The sequence below is a fragment of the Cavia porcellus genome, unplaced genomic scaffold (assembly GCF_034190915.1).
Source record: "Cavia porcellus strain 051 isolate PalLab524CR breed Dunkin Hartley unplaced genomic scaffold, mCavPor4.1 scaffold_23, whole genome shotgun sequence".
Taxonomy (NCBI): domain Eukaryota; kingdom Metazoa; phylum Chordata; class Mammalia; order Rodentia; family Caviidae; genus Cavia; species Cavia porcellus.
The window spans coordinates 9315020-9327598 of record NW_026947506.1 but is presented as its reverse complement, the minus strand read 5'-3'; the positions used below and the strand labels follow the sequence as shown (position 1 = coordinate 9327598).

Below are 12579 nucleotides of genomic sequence, written 5' to 3'. Positions count from 1 at the left end.
GCAAGACTCACTAAGTCAATTTACAAGGTTACAGAAGGTGAGCACAAAATATGAAACTCAATTATATTTTGATCAAAAGTAGGAGAAAAGAAAAAAAGAAAAATTCATTTCTTTTTTTTTTTTTTTTTGTCTTTTTCCTTTTTATCGGTACTGGGGATCAAACTCACGACTGCCTGCTTGCAAGGCAGGTGCTTATGCCGCTGAGCTAAATCCCCAGCCCCGAAAAAATTCATTTCTTAAAGTAATGTCTAAAAGCAGAGTATTCAGAAATAAATTTACAAGACATGCATGCCCCATCTACTGAAAACTATAAAACAAGGTTGAGGTCCCAGTGTGTTCAGCATGCAGAGACCCTGGGTTCCATCCCCAGCACCAACACGAGCACACACACAACAACAACAATTACCAAAATACTACAAAACACAGCTGAGAAGAACTAAATAACTACATCAGTGGAAACATACAGCATGTTTATGATTTGGAAATTCAAAATTGCATTACTACTGATTCTACCCAAATCACAATTACAACCATAGTTTCACCAGGAGATTTTGTAAATGCTGGAAATCAATTCTAAAATGCAGGTAAAAATACAAATGACCTAGAACAAACCAACCAATCTTGAAAAAGGATAAAGCTGAATGACAAACTGTCTTCAAAATTTCTTAACAGTTACATTAACTGAACAGGCACAGGGCCATGCTCCTGTCTGCCCAGATATTGGGAAGGCCAAAGTGGGGTCACTTAAGCCCAAAAATTCCTGGACAGCCTGGGCAGCACAGTGAGACCCCACCACCATAAAAAAGAACAAAGGAAAGAAAAAAATAAATCATGCTGGCCTAAGGATAGACAAACCGATCAAGGAACAGAACAAAAAGTCCAGAAATACGCAGTCAACTGATCTTCAAATGAGTCTCCAAAGCAACTCAAAGAGGAGTGGAAAGCTTTAACCAGTGGTGCTGGAGCAACTGGATATCCACACACCCCTACCTCACATCCTAAATAAAAAATAATGCGAGACTCATCAGTTTCATCCTGAAAAGACAAAACTATAACACTTCTACTAAAAAGATGAGAAAGATCGTTACACCCTGAGCATGGGCCAGACACAAGAAAAGCACGTGACAAAACTCAGGGCACAGGGACACTAGCCATGCCCTCCATCCAGTGTCTGAAAACACTGGCAGCAACAAAATAAACTCGTTACATTTGATAAATACACATGTCTACGCAGAGATGCGCCCAGGGTCTGAATTTCTTACACAGAAAACATCCCAAATGTAAGAGGCAGGGACTTTACGAGGTGATTGAATCATGAAGGTACAGCCCTGGTGAGGGAATCTGGGAACCTTATAAAAGGATAGAGGGAACCAGCCAGGGCCTTTGCCCTTCTGTTCTTCTACCACATGAAGATAAGGCCAAAAGACAGGGCTCTTTATCTGGGGCTTCCCAGTCTCCAAGACTGTGAAACATTCATTTCCTTTGTTTACAAATTGTCCAAGTCTCAGGCATTTTGTTACAGCAGCGATAACAGACTAAGACAGAGGTATAAAAGCATACAAGCATGTGTGTAAACCCACACAGACACTACAGCCTAGTTTTGTCCATGAAGAAGCTCTCAAAATAAGGACACAGCTGCAGTGGGCAATCACATAACCAATCCTGATTTCCAAACACCACCCTCAAAGCTGCCGTGAAAGCAGCTGACTCTGGAGGGGTGCACACAGGAGCCCAGAGTTTAACACCTCACAGCAAGCAAACAAGAGCTCAAGCCATGGAGTGGACACAGGAGGCGGCTAAGACCACTCAGGAGGAGCACAGCTGTGATAAACCGGGGATAGAGACAGTGCAGGTAATGAAATACAGACCACTAAATATGCATATATAATTCAAATAAATAACAGCATAAACAAACAGGAAGTGAGGAGGAGAAAAAGCTCTTCCTTACAATTAAGTGCCAATTAATAGCAACAGAAGGACAAACCTGGAAAGTCATCACCAGATGCTACAACTACTGGGTGACAGTTTAATGAAGAACGGGAAATTTATTTAGTGTTAATATACATTATCTTCAAGGAGAAAAATGGGATTTGCCAGGTGAGAAGCCTGGCAGACACCAGCCCAGCCGAGGGTCCAATGCTGTCACTAAGATTATATAAAACTGAGCGCATGCGGTTCCTGACAACACAGGACTGTTCTGGAAACACAAATCCTTCTGTTATCCCTGCTTAAAATGCATGATCTGCATCTAACCATGAGCACACGTTAGAAAAGCACAGACTGAGGGACGTTACGGAAAATAACTGGTTTGTACTCTTCAAATACAATGATGTCAAGTACCTAGAGGGCTTAAGGAACTATTCCAAATTAACAGAGACTAAAGAAACCTAATAGCTAAACGCAGGGCAAGTCTAGATTCCAAAGGGAACACAAGAGCAGGAAGGGAAATCACAGGCCCGGTGCTGAATTTGCAGTGTGGATGGTAGGTGAGGCAGCAGCCCTATACTCATTATTCAATTTCCTGTGATAATTTTACTGCAGTTATGTAAGCAAGTGCCCTGGCACTGTGAAAATACACACTGAAATGCTGTCAGGAACAAACACCTTAGACTCAGGGGAATCAGAAAAAAACCTCCTTATTCATATATGCAAGGAGAGAGAAAGGGCGATGGGGCAGTGGATGGGAGCAACTTCTGGGGAAGGGTATGCAGCAACTTTCCCACTCACACTTGTTCTGTAAGTTTGAAATAACAAAGCAAAACTTAACTGAAAAACTACAATGGTCCCTACGCTCAACACGAAAACAAACTGCGTGCGTCTGGGATGTAGCTCAGGGGAGGGGCAATAAGCACGAGTCCCTGTGCTCAATTCCCAGGACTGCCAAGAGGAACGGAGGCAGGGAAGCAGAGGGAAGGCAGATGGACAGACAGGGAGCAAGGTTTTTACTAAAAGCAAACTTTTAATTCACAAAACAAGCAAATGAACTTTTACAGGGAAAAGAAAAACAACAGAAAGCCAACCTCGCTAACAGCCAGGCAAAGCAAGACAACAATGAGATGTTTTTCTAACTGTTAACCAGTAATTTTGTTTTAGAAAACATCGCCTTGGCAAGGATCCCCTGAAGGGGCCATTCTATCCTTTGCTGGTCAGGAACTTTCAGGAAGGCAGGCGGGCGACACCAATCAGGAGCTGTGACACAGTCCCCGTGCTAGTTCATACCACCTCGAAGAGGTAAGCTTAACTTCGGACTGCAACTTAGGCCCAAATATATCCTCAAAGGCTACTTACAGTAGCTAAATTCTCTAACCCACATGTTAAACAACAGTTAAGTAAATCAGGATCACTACAAAATGCAGTGTTTAATCATTAAAAGAATCAGAAATGGAAAAGATGATGCAATAAATGTTAGCAGAATCAAGTTTACCAAACCGGACATTCAGGATGATCTTAACTAAGTAGGAAGCAATCCACAAAGCCCAGGAGAGAAGTCCGAAAGCCAAACAGGACTGAGAGTAAATGTAAACAGGGAGCACGTCCCTGCCACCCTCCACATCCCCACCAAGCTGGACAGTGCCCGGCCTTAAGGGTGCTACCCCACTCCTGGCCCGCAGGCCACCAGCCCAGCTGCACTTCTCACAGATGCTACATTTCAAAAATGAACTCCAGCTAATAAAGCTGCCTCAAAATTGAAACAAGTTGAATAAGGAAGTTCACTGGGTAGCAGTTTCACTTTGCTTCTTTCAACTATGTTACAGAGAAACATTCCTGACCCCAGATTCCCAAGGCAGGCTTGGGATGACATGAAGACCCACATACCTGATTCATGGTCAGGACTGGGACCACAAGTGACACTGTCCACTCCCCCTGATGGCAGACAACATTTACTGAACACTCTAATCACCGGCTGCCACCCCACACACACACATCTGGTGCTGCAGGCTCGATGTCCAGCCACACCTGCTTGCGGCTCTGCCTGTTCCCTCATGACTCCCCTCCCACTTGGCACCCGGCCGCTAACTAAAGCAGAGCCTGGTTGGTGGAAGGGGTTGTCAGCCAGGCTGGGGACCAGCAGCTGGAAAGCAGGAGGATTACCTGAGCCTGGCAGGGGCCAGCAGCTGCCAGGCATCTGTAAGCTAGTGGGTGGCTCTTCCCAAAGGGACTTTCAGCAGCATCCTGGAGACATTTTTGGGGGCCACCATTGTTGAGAAACAGAAGGCAGGGTGCTGTGAACACCCCACAGTGCACAGGGCAGCTCCACACAGTACAGAACCATGCAACCCCCACTGTGGATGGTGCTTGGCCAGGAAGCTCTGTCATCACTGATGTTGCCACCAGCAAAATGGAGTTTGATCCCAGCTCAGCAGGGAGGAGCCCCTGGTGGCCAGGGAACCTGAACCCACGCAGGCAACCCTGTCATCCAGGCGCCACAGCAGTTGGGGACTGCTCCTCTGAGGGCCAAAGCTCTACCAGACACTGGGAACCAGAGCATTACAATCTAAGAAGAACAGAAAAACACCTTTCCCCCAGGGTCTTGCTCCTCTGCACATCTTGTATTTTTTTCCAAGTCGGCTTTGCAGCACCACCTCCAAAAAGATAACACTATCAGACCTACGCAGACCCGTAAACACCCCCAGAGACGCCGGCCATGTGGCTGGGGAGCTGATGCAAACCAAGCTGTGGCTCTCAACAGGGCCTAAGAACCCACACTCGTGGTGTTCACAGAAAGGGCCACCATTCAAAGACCACGAAAGGAAGAGGAAATTCTAGGTTGCTTTCCCAGATGAATCACCAAAACTACACAAGGCCTTGAGAAACAACACTGATTTCAAAACTAAAAATAGTACTTAGCCCACATTTCAACCAGCAAAGAAGGGGGCGGACAGAACATAACTGAGTGTACAGGAACTCAGTGCGCATTATATACAGTTAAAGACGACCACGGAGTCACACAACGATACGTTTCTCTTGATGACATCATTTCTACCCACAAGACGGCTGGAGAAATTACCTGGCACCACCCTGGCCAAGGCGTAAACAATGTCTGCCTGTCTGAGGCATCACCTGTCTGTCTCCTCTAAGTGTTAAGGAGTGCCCACAGCTGAAGGTGACCGACCTGTTCTGTACTGACCTCAAGGCCACAAGCAGCAGCCCGATCAGTCTAGGGACCTGCCCTCCCCACCCAACCCCTTTCTTCCTCAGGAGGTCAGTGCTCATCTCTCCTTGACCGTATTCCAATCAGGACTCAGAGGGAGACACCAACCAAAAAAACAGAGGATCTCGGGTTCATGAATGAAGAAACAAGGCAGGGAAAAGCCGGGTCCCCGAGGCCAAGAGGAAGACACCAAGCAGTGAATAGAGATGCTGAGTCACCAGGCTGGCTTGTCAAAAAAGTTTTATAAGAAAACAGAAAACTTGTTTGAGAGGTTAAAATCTCATCTTGGAAGGACGACATGTTTAGAATTACTCTTGATTACAATAAACATCAAAGCCCAAGGTCAATGCAGCTCTGTGCTCATGACCCTCCACTAAGCAAGCACCTGGCCGAGAGTATGTCATTTAATCTTCACCACCACCAGGAGAACCCACAACCAAGTTCCCAGGGCAGGGCAGCAGGCTGGGACAGTCACACTACAGCCTCGACCTTATTCAGCCCACAGTCAGCCTGGATAAGCAGTAGACCATTCCGAAAACCATCACAGCTGGTTAACAAATTGACTTCCAAGGAGTCTTTCAAATGCTTATGCTCGGATGGAACCTATCATAGAGTTATCCTTCCTGAGACTTAACTGAAAGTGCTTTTTAAGCAATCGAGATAAATTTAGAAGCCTAGAGTAAGCAGCCTGCTAGCTATCATGCAAGGTTATTTTAAGTCAGGTTATGGTATGAAAGCATCCACTTCTATATGAAGCATCTCACAGATTCATGCACGGCAACTTTCTGGAGTGTAAGACACACAAGGTAGGAGCTCCCAACATCCCCAAGGGCTGGGAGCTTCGCTCTGCTGAGGGGTCATCTGCAGGGGAACGGTGTCCACAGGTGCAGAGACTTAACCACCTCCAGGTCACTCACTCCCCAGAGCTTCCTGTTCCTGGGCCACCTAGAGGACATCTGTAGGTACGTGAGTGGCACATGACAGTTCTGGACAAGAGCATCCAGGACAGCCAGGCCAGTCCTGACCGGGCCTGGCTTTGAAGAACATGAGGAGACCTTCCAGGTCCCCACTGCCACCCTGGAGCCCAGGTGGCATGGCTGCAAATGCAGGCAGATGGCTGCCGCATGTAGGGCTGCAGAGCAACACACCGCAGCTCCACAGCACGGCGCAGCCCTGCTTCCCAAGGTTACAGGGGCTCTGATCAGTAGGTCTGGGACAGGACCTGGAGGCCCACTCTCCTCCCATGCATGAGGAAGACACAAATGTGGCTCTCTGTGGAGCAATGTGGAGGAGTGCGAGCCATGCCTAATACTCAGGACAGGGGGCTTGATTCTCTGGACACTGAGGCCCAGAGTAGAGACCGCCCTCTCACTGACGGGAGACAGGCAGGAAAAAGCCATCGGAAACTCTCCCCTCCACAGCTCTGGAGTAAAATCTGATCTACGTGGTGCTGGCTGCAAACTGGTGCAGGTTAAAGCAGCAGGTGGGAGGGCCCTCAGAGGAAAGACCCACAGAAAGCTAGGGGCACACACTTGGCAGACATGACAGACATCAGAGACTAGGAGCTCGTATGTGAAAGTTACGCAAGTGAAATTAGGGAATTTAATTTCCAAAACATGTGGGAAACAGGAATATGGAGCCGTGCAGCTGAGTGACAGTTCAGTAATCACCAGTTAAACATTGATTTTACTAAAAATGGGGCTGCAACTACAGTTTGAGAATGGACAAAGGTAAATAAGGGATTTAAGAAGCCCAAATCCTCCAGTATCAAAACTGAAAGACAATGCACAAGATCTCAAGCTAGAGACACAAGGGTATAAATACTGTATCAGGAAACACGAAGGTAAGTACCATAGGAAACAGGTGAATACACTTTGCCTCTTTTTCATTTAAGGCTTTAGTGCTCACTATTTAAAAATGTCCTGTGGGCTTCTTTTAAAGATGATGAAGACATCTGTTCATCTAAATGTATTAAAAAGCAGTGACAAAGTAAAGCACAAAAAGACAGAGAAGAAGCCTACTTTCTATAAAATGAAGGAAAATACACTTCATGCTCACATCTAGATTTTACCTATGCGTATGCAGTCTCATCGCTGGGTACATACCCTCCACAGATTCTCCAACATTATCACCAGGAGAACTGAGTGAGAAATCGGAGTCCATGCATGAAAGAATGAGCCAACTGTGATACAGGATAAATTATGTTTTCCCATCTTAGACGCTTAGGACAAAAAATGCTTCAAATATGAGTTTATTTTGGCATATCTGCATCAGTTAAGCATCCCTAATCCAAAAAAATGCTCCAAAACAGATTTAGATTTTTAGCCTCATCACCTGTGTGTGTACACATACACTAAAAATACTATATAAAACTGGAAAATAAAAACCACAAAAAGACAATTATGAGGAAAAACCTCAGACTTAAGAATATGGTACACATATATAGATAACAAAATTATTTCTATATTTTTTTAAAAGCAACAAAATTGGGCCGGGGATGTAGATGAGCAGCAGAGCTCCTCCCTGGCAAGCACGAAGTCATGAGTTTGACCCCTGGTACCAAAAAAATAAGTAAATAAAAGCAACAAAATAAGCTTTATGGATAAATATGGACCCCAAAAATACAGATTAAAAACACCAAGAGGGGTGGGGGGGTGCCACTCAGTAGCAGGGTATGAGGCTCTGGGATCTACTGGAGGGGAAGGGAGGAGAGGGAAGAGAGAAGGGAAGGGTGGAAGGAAGAAGAGAGGGGAAAGGAAAAGGAAAAGGAGGGGAGAGCAGAGGAAGAAGAGAAGGGGAAAAGGGATAGCGGACGGGGAGGGGAGGGAAGGGGAAGAGAGGGACCCATAGGATGGGAAAACATAACGTGACTATCGTAATGAAACACTTCCATACTACTGGTTAAATGTGTTATCAGCACAGCCAGAGTGAAAAACAAGTTATTCCACACACTGCAGGCAACAGAAATACAGACACCCCCCAAGCACCTGCCCTGTGTACCCACCCAAACCTACCTTGACTATGGCTGGGAAATAGGCAGGGGCTGTGCAGGAGAAACAAGACCAACAGCCTTGACTGTTGAGGTGGCCCACTCTGCCTTCATGAGCCCTGCGAGGCACAAGGCTTCCCTGCTTGGGAAGGAGACCTCAACTGCTGGCCTTGAAGATGAATGAGCGCAGGGCCAGAAGGCAAGTATGTGGCTCCAGAAGTTCAGCATGACCACAGGCCCCGGTCCTGTGACGCGTGGAACAGGCTCTGCCACCACCTAAATGAACCAGGAGGGGTTCACCTGCAGGGCTCCACCAAAGAAGGCAGTCCTGCCAAGAGCCTGACTTCAGCCTGGACTCGGGCAGGGCAGACAGCCCAGCCAAGCCTCCCACACTCCCACCCCGCAGAAGCACAAGGTAATAAATCTACCGTGCAAGGCTTGCGACTTCTTGTAATTTCTCACACAGCAACATATAGCTAGAGCAGGACACAGTGACTCACACGGTAGTCCCGTAGCTAGGTGAGAGGCTGAGGTGGGAAACCTGCTTTAGCCCAGGAGTTCAGGGCCAGCCTAGACAACAGCAAGTCTCCACTTAAAGAGAGAGAGAAACAGACAGAGAGACAGACAGACACATAGCAGGAAAGTTTAAGAAATGCCATCACCCTACAACCCAGCAGCTAGAGCTCCACCTATCCACCCAGGGAATCACTTGCATTCCCATCTCCACAGCTCATGAATGAAAAACAAAAGTGACACCCCATCATCAGAGGACAAGGGACAATCACAGACGAACAGTCACATAATATAAGACGTACAATAATGAAACCCTGACAAACTGCAGCCAGTGCACAGAACAGGGACAAGGCACATCGAGTCCTCAGTCAGTGGGCACCTGTGGCTGATGCCTGCAGTCCTGAGCCACACAAATACTGCACACATCCAACGCTACAGGAAGTTACACGTGCAGCACTTACATAACGGGTCTGCATGGAAGGAGGAAGTTTAATCCGCACCAGGACTCAGAAAGTTAGGTATGGCTTTCACAGAAAACACTCGGATAAAAAGGCAGGGGCGCAGCTCAGCACTCCAAACATGGTGCTACCAGGCCAGGTGGGGGTGGTTTTTATAAATACTATAGTGTCTCTCTTTTCAATACCTAAAAGATAAAATATCTGGAAAACCAACCTACTGTATAATCAGGAAAAACAAGGACACACTGTAGTAACTTCTTTTCTTATGCCAAGACATGTTGACTGATAAAGTAATTCAAATAATGTATGAGCGTAACCCTTTTTAGTCACTCGCAGTGTGACCTTTTGTGCCTATCTTTTATCACTTTGCAGAACACTTTCAAGTCCATCTGCAGTACCAGGGAGTGCTCTGCTCTTTTCATGCCTGAATACCATTCCACTCTACCGAAGGCCAACACCTTAGTCAACTTCTCATCAGCTGGTACTTGCAAGTTGTTTCTGTTTTGTGGCTGTTCTGAACATTGCTTGGTACGTGTATCGGTTCTGGCGTGAAGATATTTTCCTTTCCTTGGGCACACACCCAGGAGTGGCACCACTCTGCCGTGTGGCAATCCCAGCATCAGCCCCCTGAGAAAGTGGTAGGCTGTTATAGCTCAAGCAGCTACACTACTGTGCAACCTTCCAACCACGGAGGAAGATTCCAGTTTCCTACCACCTCACCAACACTTGTTGGTACTCTCCGTTAGCAGTCATCCTATTGGTTGTGATGTTTTTCATTCTAATTTCGATTTGCATTTCCCTGATGACTCAGCATGTAGAGCATCTTCTTTATTGGCCGTGTAAAAATCTTGTCTGAAGAAATCCACATTCAAGTCCTTCGACCACTTTTATTTTGAGTTATGGCTTTGTATTATCTAGGTTTAAGAGTTCTTCACACACTTTGGATGCTGAACTTTATTAGACACGTGATTTTCCCCAACACTGCTGGTGGGAGAGCAAACCAGTGTAACAACACCGGAAAGCCATTCAGCAACATTACCAACATTCACACTCTATAAGCAACAGCTGCATTCAGAGGTATACTCCAGAAAAGCTCTTAGATTTGGGTAAAAAAAAAAAAAAAAAAGTGGGCAAAACTTAAGTCACCTAACTGTAAATGAAAAGAATCACAGTAAAAATCCACATGGCCTCATGCCATTTATAAAACATTCAAAAATACGCAGAAGCAGAGGGTAAGGACATCGTTCAGAGGTAAACGCTCAGTCTGAGAGAGGCCCTGGGTTCAACTCCTAGCTCTAAAACATAAAAGAAAATATATGCAAAAGCAAATAGTGCTTCAGAGGGCTGTCCCTATAAAAATACTACCAAGCAAAGCAAAGCAATCACAGGCACAGAACACAGTACTGTGGCCACTTCTAAGAAAAAGGAAGGGCACAGGAGGCAGTCCACATTCTGGTTGTGGAATGCGTATTTTTCTATATGTAACAAGTCCTGTAAATATGTTCTCAAAGTCTCACTGACAACTGAGGTTTTGCATATTCAGAAAGACACAAAAGCAGTCCGATCCCAACATGGAAAAGGCAGTGTTGAACATCAAGGTGAACCACGCAGAAAAATATCACCAATGATTTTAGCTTCCTGCTCCCATCTGCTTCTTTCCTCCTGTCTATCCTGCTCACTGTCTTCCTGGTCCCCCTTCCATCCTACACCTCCTCCAACACCTGTGTCATTCAACTACCAACCTGAGGGCTACTCATCCTCCCACCAGTGCCACCTCCTCAGTTCACTTCGAGGCTCTCCTCACACTGACTGTCCCCAGATAACACCAACCTACCCCTCTACCGCAGACATGCACAGGGAGAGCCAGGCCATCCTCGCATCAGCCTGGCTCGCTACAGGTACCGAGTTTCCCGCTAACTATGGAAAGAAGAAATCAATTAGAAAATCTAGGCATTCTAAATATGTGAAATTAGATCTGACCTACTTTTTTAAAAACCTGACAGCAGGGCATGGTCCTACATGCCTTATAATCTCATTACTTGGGAGGCTGAGGATGGCTTGAGTTCCAGGAGCTTAAGGCCAGCCTGGGCAACACAGCAAGAGCATGTGTCAGAAACAAAACAGAAAACTAAAATACATGACGAATTAAAAATTGTAGTCCTGGGGCTGGGGATTTAGCTCAACAGCATAAGCACCTGCCTTGCAAGCAGGTGGTCGTGAGTTCGATCCCTGGTACCGATAAAAAGTTTTAAAAAAAAAAAAGAGAATTATAACAACTGTAGTCCTACAAGTGCGAGGTCGTGAGTTCAGTCCCTAGTACCCACCCCCCAAAAAATCAACAGTAGTTTTTGAAAAATAATCTCCAGTGATACTCACTACAGTAAAAACAATAATCAGGCTGCCAAAGGTCACCTTCCATATTCAGAGATCAAAATCAAAAAGATAAGCACTTTTCAAAGGCTGCTTATCATCCGAACAGCACATCACTTTAGAAAATGCCTTCAAGTCAGTCACATAACTGAGGAACAGATAGGGTTAGAAAGAATTTTTTAATAGGAAAAAAAATAGTACTATGCCATTTTTTTAAGGCTCAAATTTATGTTATTTTCAGAAGCACAATTTTTATTTCCTTTTTGGTAAACTGAATTGCCCTAACACTCATTGCATCAGCTTGCCCTTTTTTTCATTCTTTTAATGACTGAACTTTGCCTTTCCTTTCAGATCTTTTAAACCGTTTTCCGCCAGGAGTATACACCTAAACATGACGTGGTTATGGAAGAAAGTGGACAGCTAACACAGGGACAAAGCGATGTCCCTCAAGAACTAGAAACTACCACTGACAATAAACAGTGCTTCTTCACTTTTTGTCTCGGGGTTTTTGGTGCTAAGACTGAATCCAAAGCCTCATATACGCTAAGTATTCTCTAAGTCACTGAGCTACATCCCCAGCCCCAAATAGGGATTCTTGACAGTTCAATTAATCCATTCCTGTCTATGCTTTCAGTTAATTTCTTCCCGGTGCTAGAAAAACAAAAATGTTGGAGCTAGGGCTGCCAGACATTGCCAAAAATTTTTGTTTGTTTTTTAATTTTCATTTTCTTGAGGCAGGGTCTCACTAAGTTGTTCAGGTTGGCCTGGAGCACTTTCAGAGATCTTTCTGCCGCAGCCTCCCAAGTGCTGGGACTACAGGCAAGCACCATCACGCCTGATGTCAAAAAAAAGTGGGCGAAACTTAAGTCACCTAACTGCAAATGAAAAGAATCACAGTAAAAATCCACATGGCCTCATGCCATTTATAAAACATTCAAAAATACGCAGAAGCAGAGGGTAAGGACATCGTTCAGAGGTAAACGCTCAGTCTGAGAGAGGCCCTGTCTTTTTTAAAAAGACAAAACCCGGGGGGCTGGGGATTTAGCTCAGCAGCATTAAGCACCTGCCTTGCAAGCAGGCGGTCGTGAGTTTGATCC

At 45.5% G+C, this 12579-nt stretch overlaps 1 protein-coding gene and 1 long non-coding RNA gene across 10 annotated transcripts in view; one reads left to right on the top strand and one right to left on the bottom strand.

Annotated features, from left to right (window-relative positions):
* Marchf8 (membrane associated ring-CH-type finger 8) overlaps positions 1-12579 on the bottom strand; it is an 89626-nt gene that overhangs the window by 75456 nt on the left and 1591 nt on the right. The window contains exon 1 of one of the 9 annotated variants that reach the window (XM_063233784.1): positions 8167-8306. The exons of 7 other annotated variants lie outside the window; for them this stretch is intronic. The gene's annotated coding sequence lies outside the window, so the exon portion shown is untranslated. Of the gene's footprint in view, positions 1-3816; positions 3975-8166; positions 8307-12579 lie in introns of those variants that run through there. One more of the 9 variants, XM_013148586.3, reaches the window with a different exon arrangement.
* Positions 8416-12029, top strand: LOC134472427 (uncharacterized). Its single transcript, XR_010042236.1, has 3 exons — positions 8416-8556; positions 9485-9640; positions 11834-12029. It is a non-coding gene; the product is annotated as an uncharacterized LOC134472427 (long non-coding RNA).